This window comes from Thamnophis sirtalis, unplaced genomic scaffold, assembly GCF_051295495.1.
Source record: "Thamnophis sirtalis isolate CommonGarterSnake01/CBP01778 unplaced genomic scaffold, rThaSir2_p1.2 scaffold_1, whole genome shotgun sequence".
NCBI classification, from domain to species: domain Eukaryota; kingdom Metazoa; phylum Chordata; class Lepidosauria; order Squamata; family Natricidae; genus Thamnophis; species Thamnophis sirtalis.
In genome coordinates, this window is record NW_028261381.1 from 119297825 (window position 1) to 119310207 (window position 12383).

The following is a 12383-nucleotide window of genomic DNA, read 5'->3' on the forward strand; positions in this document are numbered from 1 at the left end:
GGGCCAGAAGAGCTGCCTAGGTGGTTAGCAAATTTGGAAATCTCATCACAGGTGGGAATAGCATCACATTTAACTAGGAGTGGTGGCAAAATCATGATAACCCAATGAAATATAGTACCATTTGAGACAGAAAACACAAAGAAATTGTCATTTGTAGGCTCACTACCCTAGCCCTATTTCTGAACAATTAGTTTGGCAAACACATACAAACATTAGCCTTTCCTTCTCATACTAAATACTAAGGTTTAAAAAGTAAACTCTGTTTTCCATCCATATTTAGAATGCAGTACACATTAAGTACAAAATGCTTGAGAGTTACCCAGTTTTAATTGCTGCTATAAAATAGATTCCTATTTCAGTTTGTAAATTGGCTTGAAAGGGTTGACTCAGCTGAAATTTCATCAAACTGAATCAGCCACTCAAGGCCTTGCATAGCCCTAATATGCATATAACCTATACACTCAATCAAGTGGATGACTGGCATGGATACTTTATGGGTACTTGTCCAAATACCGATCCAATAAGAAAAGCCCATCACTGTAGTTTGACCTGCATCTATAAGATATTATTGAAAACTGGTTGCATACTTTCCATATGCGGAAAATGAATATTTCCCATCCACATCAGTAGATATGCCTATGGCCATAGGACCATTGTCTCAGTAGTGTGCTGCCAGAAAACCCAGTGGCCCTTCAGAATAAGATCCAGTCCTGCAGCTATAGCCAAGAGCAGATCTTGGTGCCCTAATGTACAACCTATTATCACCTGATAAAAGGAATTTCATATCATTTCAATTGTTCAGAAAATGATTGAATGAAAATCTTCTTTATGTATTCAGTGAAGTAAAAGAAACACATATAGATAGAGAAATAAACTTCAGATCACACCCTGTTTTTAGACCAAGTATTCTACCTTCCTTTGCTGTTGGTTTTATTTTTCATGTACTACAATCAGAATCACTCCAGTGCTGAACTATGAATTGGCTCCTGGTTCATTTATAAATCCAAGTCAAAGCTATAAATGATTTGGGATCAGAAAAGCTATCTTGTTTTACATGATTGTAGTTACTCAACTATGTCTGTTGGAGACAAAGATGAAACAGTTAAATGGCTTTCACGAATAAAGTAATCCAAGCAAGTTAAGCAAATAAATAATCCACCTTCCATCCACCTTAAAGCCTTGATCTTGTAGGTAGAACTTCTGAAGTATTATTGTGCACTTTATATTGTGATTCAATATGTAATTGCATATTTTGCAGTGACCCAAATATAAACTTTCAATAAGATATGGTTCACAGAAAGACGGAAGTAATAAAATAGAGATAAGTAACATATTCGTGAGGTCAAAATGAGTCTATAAGGAAGCACTAAGTATGTTGAAGCCAAGCTTCCTTATCGTTCCACAGCTAAAATGCTAGGTTTTTATTACTTTAATCATGAAATGTTTTCAATTAGGCAACCACAACATTTTACAAAAATAAAATGTTAGAATTACAATAAAAAGAGAGAGAGAATAAGACAGATATATCTGCTGTTTTTAATCTTGGCTTGGTGCCTAAGATGCTGAGCTTGTTGATCAGAAAGATCAGCAGTTCAGCAGTTCGAATCCCTAGCACCGTATAATGGGGTGAGCTCCCATTACATGTCCCAGCTTCTGCCAAACTAGCAGTTTGAAAGCATGCAAAAATGTTAGTAGAAAAATAGGAACCACCTTTGGAAGGTAACAGCGTTCCATGTGCCTTTGGCATTTAGTCATGCCAGCTACATGACCACGGAGACATCTTGAGACAGCGGTGGCTCTATGGCTTTGAAATGGAGATGAGCACCGCCCCCTAGAGTTGGGAATGACTAGCACATATGTGAGAGGGGAACCTTTACCTTTACCTTTAAGGAAGCCACTAGAGTACTTAACTAACTTCAGTGATTGAAGCAGCATATAGAGAGATAGATAAAAATAAAAGCAGTACCATTTGAGCATTTACATTTTAGTCTAAGTCATGAGAAGTATAATAAGCATCCAACAATAGTAAATTAATAGCAGTTTATATATTAAGAAGCTGCCTTTCAAATATCAAAGTCAATAGTCTACTGACCGTCATCATTCTCTCCCCCACCACCAATTCAGAAGGACTGTAAACTTCAGGATCATATATAACCAAACCAAAACCAAAGATGGAGAGTGGTGGAATATTTCTCTGTCTGATAAGATATTATGCCACTGCTACACCTTATTGTTAGGCCTATGAGTTGCAATAGGTACCTGCCTATTTGTTGATCTCTATTTAGTGTAACTTATGCCAGTGACAATTGGTAAGAAGAAATAATAATAAAAAATCTGTAATAAAAATTATAAAGTTGCAAGCAGTCTGCAAATTGTTGACTTCTGTCCCAATCAGAGGCATAGAAGATGGTAAAAAACAATGTAAATAAAAAAAAGAAGTACTTCAGAATGGCTAGGATTTGTAGTACATGCTGAACTGAATTTCAGTTACGTTTGCATTAAAATGAAATAAGAATTCACTCTATTCAGATTGGTGGGGAAAAAAATGGGAAAGCAAGGTATGGTATAAGGGTAATGATAAATATGGCAGAAACATACCTAGTTCAAAGTTAATGCTAAATGAATGCCCAAATGCGTAAACTAGCAAATTAAAGCTGAATGTTTAAGTTTCCAGCAGACCAACATTGGTCAGACAAGCAAGGTCTACTGGTGGCAGGAGAATCAACACATAGTTGTGACTGGGTGATAAACCATCAGCTACAGTAGTTAAGAGAATTAACTTTACCTCTTAGACTGGATTAGAGAAGGCTGCATGTATACAGAGGATTGAAAAGCCTAAATTGTAAAAATGTTATAGTGTAATATGGAAACTTGCCCTCAGGGTGTCACCAAAGAGTAAGCTTTGTCTGCTATTTAAGTGCATGCTTGGAAGTGAGGAACAGAACAAGTATTAGCAAAAGAACAATGAAAAGAAATGTTTGTCAGTTTTCACTTCCACCCTACGGATAAAAGAGAGCTAGGAAATAATACTTTGGGAAGTATTTTTTGAACAATAGAATCTTGGATATGTACTTTGCATCCTACAATAATGCCAACGCCCAATATGATAAAATTCTGAAGCATGTAATTGAGGAAGATTTTTCTCTTTTTAGCATCTGCATTCATCTTTTCAGCATATCTGAACTGATGTCATCTCTGAAATGGTAACTACAGCTCCCTAACCTAGTGGTGGCTTCCTATCGGTTTGGCCGAATCGGTAGTGGTTTGGCAGCCTGGGTCGCTGGAACCGGCAGTAACCCAGGACTTCCATACCCCTGAACCGGTTCCCTGGTCAGCCCCATCAGCGGCGCCATCTTGTTTTTCATTTGTGTGCATGCACAGAACACTTTTAATTGCATTGCACATGGGTGCATGAGCAAAGCACATGCATGCACAGGCAAAGCGTGCCCACAATTGAACCGGCAGTAGTGCCGGCCAGAACCCACTCCTGCCCTAACCATATATAAAGAGACTAGTGATAACAGGAAAATCTCTTTTCCTGATAAAGCACACAACATGTCCATATGTTTGTTTTTTTTAAATACTGCTGTACTTGAATTTACATGGGGGGATATCGCCTTTGAATGCTATTCTCACACAGAGAAAGCCTGTGAGATAAATCATACCACTCATTCCCTTAACAAAGATGAAGAAACCATTAACGTAATTTTAGGCCATGTGTATTAAATGATATATCCATGCAGTGAAAGGAAGCATATCACAAAACTGCTCTCTGTGCAATGATCTCTTTTACAAGAAATGAAATCAATTTATCCCCTCCCCCATTAAGATCTTTTTTTTAAAAAGTATCATCACATATTGCTGATTCCTCCCCTCCTCAAAGTGGAGACCAGAAATCTTTATATTTTATGGCCCGTGATAATCATGAATACCATTCTGTATTCCAAGTATTCTATAGGCACAAACCTGGTATTTCCCCTTAGTATTTCAGTTTTGGCTTACTAAAATACCTATCACCTAATGAAAGTAAAATATAATTACGTGGCATCTTAATCTTTTCTTTTGAAATACATGCTCCAATGCCATTGTTGTGTATGAATTTTGTGAGAATGGTTCTTCTTTGCTGGTAACATATACCCCATCTTGTCATTTGAAACAATATTGTGAAATTTCCAAAATTTCCATAAACCACTCTGCTGTCTCTGTTTTACTCGCTTCTGGAATCACACTCATTTCTGTTTGAAAAATAACCCCAGAAAGGTGTTGGTGAAAATGAGCTCCTAGAAGCAAACCACTTATCTAACACTTGTATTTTGTACAAGATAAGGTAGCAGCCTATTTGGAACACTTCTTCTATGCTTGGGAATTGATATTAATCTGTTGCAAAGAGGAAAAAACCAAACATAGACCATAATTTACCTACCATTCGTAAGAGAAGTCAGAGAAACATAAAGGTATGAATATGGATGATTGTATTCATGCACAAGCTGCCTATGCAATGTAACTCTGGGGAATTTGGTATATTCTTATTCATCATGTTATGCAGATATGAATATATGTTAGTGCTGTTTAATGAACTTTCCTTATGTACATTACATATCTTTTTATAATATCTTTTTGCAATTGAGAGTTTTAGGATGGGAGCAAATCTTGATGTCTTATAGGTTGTTGCTTGCACTTTAGTTCCACAAAAGTAAAATATACAATTAAGCACAGGCTTTTGTTCTTCTAACATAGTTCCAGCAGAAGACAGTTCTAGTTAAAATTGACTCATGTATAATTTTCTCAGATAGGAATGCTTATTACTGGATCTCACTGCTTGTACTGAATCAAAGAACCAATAGCTGACATATGGTATAACCTTAGTACAATGCTAATGAATCTTCACTCCGGGTTATTTTCTTTCCTGATGAATACAAAATATTATGTTTTATAGTCTAATTTACTTTAGAAAATGTAGTTTTATGATTCGATCAATCAAACCATTTGTGATCAGACACCAAACTATGGACCAAATTTAGTGTATTTTGTGCAATAGAACTATAGAGTAAATTTGGAAAGGCTTGTTAGTTAATTTCTGTAATTAGAATATAGAATAACACAGTTGGAAGGGACCTTGGAGGTCTTCTAGTCCAATCCCCTGTCTAGACAGGAAACCTACACCATTTCAGACAAATGGTTATCCAACATCTTCTTAAAAACTTCCAGTGTAGGAGAATTCACAACTTCTGGAGGCATGTTGTTCCACTGATTAATTGTTCTGTCAGGAAATTTCTCCTTAGTTCTAAGTTGCTTCTCTCCTTGATTAGTTTCCACCCATTACTTCTTGTTCTACCCTGAGGTGCTTTGGAGAATAGTTTAACTCCTTCTTCTTTGTGGCAACCCCTGAAATATTGGAACACTGCTATCATGTCTCCCCTACTCCTTCTTTTCATTTAACTAGACAAACCCAGTTCCTGAAACCATTCTTCATATGTTTTAGCCTCCAGCCTTTTCTTGAAAGATTATAAATGAACTTTTTTAAATTTAATAAAAAGTTTTGAATGCCAGAGTGGCAGTGTTTACAAGTTGGAAGAATGGCACAACATGAAAAAGAAACTTTAACATTGCAAAATGTTATGTTTGAAATTCAAAAATTATTAGAAGTAACAGAGAGAATTGAGAAGAGATTGGAGAACATAGATTTTACAACAGCAAAATTTGATGGAAAAATTGAGGATGTTCATCAAATGGAGAAAGTGGAGGCCAGAGTTCTAAAAACTGAAGGAAAAAATAAATAAAGAGACAAGAAAATTGTTGATACTGACAGTGAACTAAGCGTGGTTGGAAATGGAAAGAATGGAATACGGAAAGGGGAGATAGATGGACTGGAGCTCTATCCCAGATCTCAAAGTATAGAAGAAGAAAAGAGAGAAGAATTGACGGAACTAAGAAGAGAAATTTTATCAGAAGCACTAGTGATAACCAAAGATAAGCTGATTGAAGAAGCAGATGGAGGGTTTCGAGCTTATACAAGATACGTAATAAGCAATAAGTTGCGAAGAGAAATCCATACAATACTTACTAAGGAAATAACCAGAATACTAATGCCACAAATGGCAAGAGACATAAGGCTGCACTATTCCTGGAATAACACAGGTTGATGTAATGAATGCTTATAATAAAAAATTAAGTCAATTTAGTTAAATTTAGAGCATCATGTATACAATGAAGTGATAAGGGATACAATTAAATAATTGATTGATAATGAATATATACATATACATATACATATACATATACATATACATATACATATACATATACATATACATATACATATATATATACATATACATACACACACACACACACACACAGACACACACACACACACACACACACACACACACACACACACACACACACACACATATATATATATATATATATATATATATATATATGATAAGAGGAAATTTGATATAAATTGCAAATGTGACTATGAAAGGAGGTTTAGGCTGTTATTAAATATAACCAATTTTTATATAGAACATGTTATAAAGATGTAATATAATTAAGTAAAACTTAGTTAAATTTAGAGAATTATGTATGTATACAATGAAGTGATAATGGATACAGTTAAATAATTGATTGATAATGATAATGCATATATATACAAAGTTTAGAAACTTTGTTATTAAATATAACCATTTTTATATAGAAAATGTTATAAAGATGTAATGTTACTAGATGATATTGGGAAGAGCTAATGGAATGCCATTATGTGGTCTTGCTTTAAATTTGGAATATTTTATATAAAAGGAAGTAAAAAACAATTATAGTCAAATGAAGGTTGAGTTAATACACACACACACACACACACACACACACACACACACGATTTAAAATATATAATTTGATATGAATTGTAGGTGATTACTGTGGAAGGGATGATGGAAGTTTTTGTAACCAATTGACACACTTTCTACAATTTGTAATGGAAAATGGTTTTGTGGTTTGTGTGTGTGTGTGTGTTTTGTCTGTTTGTGTTTATTCAAAAATAAAATAAAAAATCTTTATAAAAAAATTCCAGAGATGATGAGTAACTGAGTTTACAAAGCTCACATTTCTTATATTATTTGCAAGTACAAAACATTTGTAACAACAGTATATTGACCTTGCAAAGCCTGGGCCATTGTAGCTTATTAATCATATTGGTTGGCATCCAGATAGCAAATGTCTGACTCTCAGTTGTATTAAATGTTGTCATATACCTCATTGCCAGGCTAAGAGTCATCCACAGGACAGTGGAAAAATAGAATCATCATACATTTCACATTCTAATTCAGCTAATCTCATGCCTGACCTTTAGAGAAAGCAGAGAAACAAGCACAGAGCTGTTACCCTTCTGACTACAACACTGAACAAATGCTCCACATACCTTAGGAGCATAAAAGAAATATGTAGGGGGTATTGAACATGCAAATTCAATTAAACTCAAATATTGACATTAAAATGTCTATGATATAAGAATTGAAAGAGAAATATTAATTTAGAAGAAAATGACTTTTTCGTCTACTCAGTCCTGTATCACACACAAGTATATACTCCAAATAATTAATCAGCATCTCCTATGACCTTCTTCATGAATTTTGAAGCTTATGGACCCTTATACAAACAAACCATCCATTGCATTTCTGGAATTCCTAAGAAATTATTTTTAAATATTTATGCTATTTTATTTCCTAATAAAATAGTTTTTAAAAATCTATTACATCTCTTACTCAGGCCAATTGTTCTTTTTAGATCCATGTGAGTCCAACTTTAACTAACCCATCAGTTCTCATGAATAGGATGCAGTCTATCTTTTTGAATGGAGAAAGAATGATTTGTGATGGTGAGACAAAAAGACAGTGTGATTTATTTTGGATTTCTGCCTGGTTCTAATTTCTATGTACAGCTACACTATATGTTTCTGTGCTTCAGAGACGAGTCTTTATCTTTAATATGACTTAGTCATGTTAGTCTGGCTAAAGACCTAAATGAACCTTTATCTAATGTAGTTCTGGTATTACTTCTTCAATGGCACAATCATAAGTTCTAATATGTTTGCATATATGTGTATATTTATACCCTAATTTTCCTCTAGAACAGTGTTTCTCAACTTTGGCAACTTGAAGATGTCTGGAACTCAACTCCCAGAATTCCCCAGCCAGCGTTTGCTGGCTGGGGAATTCTGGGAGTTGAAGTCCAGACATTTTCAAGTTGCCAAGGTTGAGAAACACTGCTCTAGAAGTTCAAGGCAGAATTCATACCACTGCCTTTTAAATGTTTTTCTAACAAAACAATGCTGTAATCAATGTTCAGCTGAAAGAATGGCAACCCCAAAGTCATTCTGTAAGCTTTTGTGGCTACAATGAACTAAATACCAGATCTTCTTAGCCCTACTTCCCTATCTTAATAACCATCACCTTGGTTGCTTTCTAGATACCAGAACATTTACTAAAATCTGTAGAACAACTTCATAAAGTATTTGGGGAGAAACCAGTTTAGAATATTCTAGAAAATCAGTTTTGGTTGAAAAAGGAACCAATACATTTAATGACTTAAAGACTGAGAGTTATTAAAGAGAGATTCAACCAAAAAGTAAGAAGAAACTTCCTGAACGAGAGAACAATTAATCAATGGAATAGCTTGTCTCCCAGAGTTGTGGGTGCTTCATCACTGGAGATTTTCCAAAGTTCATTGGGCAGCCATTTGACTGTGATGGCATAAAGCTTGGGACTAGAAGACTTTCCTTCCAGCCCTATGATTCCCTTTTCTACCTCAAAGAGAGGTTGACTGGGGGGGGGGGATGACGACAAAGCAACAAGCTAAAGGATATTAGGAAATGAAGTGAAGTTTTGAAGGATAATATAAAAAAGAGAGAGAATTGCTTCCTTAAGGACTGTCTTTAGAAAGCTGAAACAAAGGGACACAAAGACCTTTAGCATCAAATGATGTCACAGCTGTAAGATGGTGGCAGTATGCAGAAATAGAACAGAAGTCTGCCATAGTGTCTGCAAGTAGAGCTAATCTTGAAAAAAGATGTCCAATAGCTCTGAAATAGTTACAATTATAGAGAATAAGCAAAAAAGCTAAGCTAATTCTGGGTGGGTGGGTGGGAATCTAGGCCAATCAAAGGAAATTGTGTTTTCCAAAATTCTGCTGGATTTCTGTCTCAGTATTTCATTCAAGGTTACATGTTGATCCAGGGCATTGCAACACCACTCATTAAACAATACCAGAAATGAATGGATAAAACAGGGGGGAAGGGAATCAGAAAAACCAAAAACAGCAGGGGAGCAGTTAAATTATTGGGTGACAGAGGAGTTAAAAGAGAGTTATAAGAGACAATAGAGAAATTGCAGAGGATTGAAATTAATTCATTGCTTCTGTCTTTTAGCGCAAAAAAGTGCAGCCTGCCTACTGGCATTTCATCACATTTTCAGGAAGAGAATCTAAGGAAATGTTATGAAGTACTTGAACTTATTGACAGGTTGATGACATACAAATCACTGAATGCACACAGCAGGCATCCAGGGGTTCCTAATATGAAATTGTTGATCTTCTAACAAAAATATGTAACTGTTAGGCTTTTCTACCCGTAGACTGGATATTGGCCAACGTAAATGACAGTTTTTAAAAGGGGATGCAGGCTAGTTAGTTCTAACATCTCTTCAATGTAAATTGGTGGAAAACATGATTAAATTTATAAGTGTTTTTGGTGGGTAGCCAGATGTTACATTAGAACAAAGCATATGCCTGTGCTGTGAGAATATGTCATGCCAGGTAGGACAGTATCACCTTCGGGACTAATTTGACTTCAAAGCAACTTGCCAGAAAGGCCATTAGCACTATTTATTATCCTGATCGAAAGAAGGGAGGGGGGAAAACTACACAAAATACTTTGAATGCATTTTCTAAATCTATTTCTTTGGGAGTCATTTGTGCCCCCTCTGATCTTCTCACTAGATCTGTAAAAACATCCCCAAAATTCAATGTTTTCATGCATTCCTTTTGCATTGTTATTGTATGCAACCCAATTTTCTCCATTTTCACAGAGAGTGAAAAAGAATATTTTTGACCTGGAAAACCTATCTCCTTTAATCTATTTTTGTTGTTGTTGTCGTTTTATGCTTCATGGCTTTATTTCGCTATTTCATAGTGGATTGCAATCCTGGAAATGAGATAAGAGCACTTTATGTTCTTCTTTCATAATTTTCCTTCTGTTAGTGTCTAACCCTTTAATTAGATTTTATCTTGAAAATCCTAATATCTCTGTTTTGTTTTTGAAAAAGTGCTCTGTATTGTATTGTAAATTGTTTTCATTCTTTTTTTTAATAAACTTTAAACTAATCAAAGAAGAAGGGGACTTGGATTGAAAGCCACATTTCTCCTTCAATAAATTGTATTAACAATTTAGAATATTTGAATTGACTTGTTTTAAATTGTAATACTTTCTTTCTACTCAATTATTTTTTGTTCTTTTTTTTTTTTTTTTAACAAAAGCAGTTTTGGATAGATTTATTGTTATATTTCTGCTATGGCTACTGCTACATAATATGCCAAAGCCTTATTCTTTTTATTTTAGAACTACCTACTTTTTAAAAATCTACCTGATATATTACATTTAAGGTAATCATTAGTTTACTAATATATAACTGATAATACTGTAGTATAAACAGATACAAAATATCATTGTAATGTATCATAGAATCTCTGCGAAAAAAGTATAGCTTCAGATTAGTGGAAAATATGTTTAAAAACATGAAGCCATTGATGGGTCATTATCAAAGAGTTTAGTTTATAATATCTAGAAATGTCCACTTTAAAATTATTTTTGCGCTATTGATAAAGATATGTGACAGATTAAATCAAACACTTTTAATGTAGTCAAAGCAAAATCTGGCCCATTGGAGCTTTCCCCTAACCTGGTACAATGTTATTCAGATTTCCAGCTGTCTCAATCAATCAATCAATTAAGTTTTTTCTCAACCTCCTTCCCAAAATCACACAATGTAGCTAAATGTATTGCATGGCTTTATTTGAATTTAATTTGGTTCAGAAATGTATACAACAGACTCCTGAAATAAACTTAATCACCTCTTTGAAGTGTCAATATTACTCTGCCACCTGCATTTAGAAACACCTTGGGGAAGCTCTGTCTATATGTGTAATGTGTAGAAAACTACTTTACAAGGACTTTGGCACAATTGAATGCCTATAAATATATTGTAGCAGAAGTGGGATTCAAATTTTTTTTACTACTGGTTCTGTGGGTGTGGCTTGGTGGGCATGGCTGGGGAAAGATATTATAAAATCTCCATTCCCTCCCCACTCCAGGAGAAGGTTACTGCAAAATCCCATTTTCTCCTGCTTAACTGGGACTAGGGAGACAGAGAATGGATGGGGGCAGGGGCAGTCAAAGGTGGCATTTACTGCTTCTCCAAACTACTCAAAATTTCTGCTACTGGTTGTCCAGAACTGGTCAGAACCTGCTGAATACCACCTCTGTATTGTAGGATGTATGAAGAGTGCTTTCGTTATCAAGGGTATATATTGTACCAGAGTTAGTAGCCACTTCTGACAGTGGGCACCACTGAACAATGTTGTAGGGGCAAAATCCTCATCCTCATCATCAGTGGTAGCAGCAGCAGATGCATGATTCAAATAAAGTAATTGTCAAAATCTCACAAATGTTCATGCAGAAACAAAACAGGTCTTGAATCTATTTTTTCATGACAAATACTAGAACAGGAAACAAGCACAAACAAGAACATATTAAGGATGCAGGTATTAATAAGTAGATTTACAATTTTTTTAAGAAAGGGAACTTTACAAATGAATTCTAGTAATTGTTATGTATCAAATATCAACCCTATTGAAAACCAAGGATCACATGTTTGTAGCTTTCCTTCATAGATCTGATGGTTCTCCTTTTTGGGTAGAAAGAGCAATTTCCACCTACATGTAGTTGTTAGTTAACAATAATAATAATGGGACTGACAACTGTGTTGTGAAGCGCTATGATCACAAAGCATGATATTATGTGACTATACTAGCTTAAAACTTTGTTAGATAAATTCCAAGTGTTCACCACTTTTGTCTTCTGGCTAATGTGTATTGGGCTAATTTGTACTGAGCAGGCATATCTTACCAGAAACTGTTTATGTTAAAACCAAAAAGAGGTTTATAATAGAGAGTTAGTGCCTTGAATTGGTCCTTGAAGTCTATTGTCAACCCAATGCAGCTCCTCCAGCATAGATTTATTCTGCTAAACTGGTTTCTGCCAGTCAGGAAATTCTGCATCAGATGTAGTTTCTAAGTCAGTTTCATATAAAGTGAATTATAATATTCTA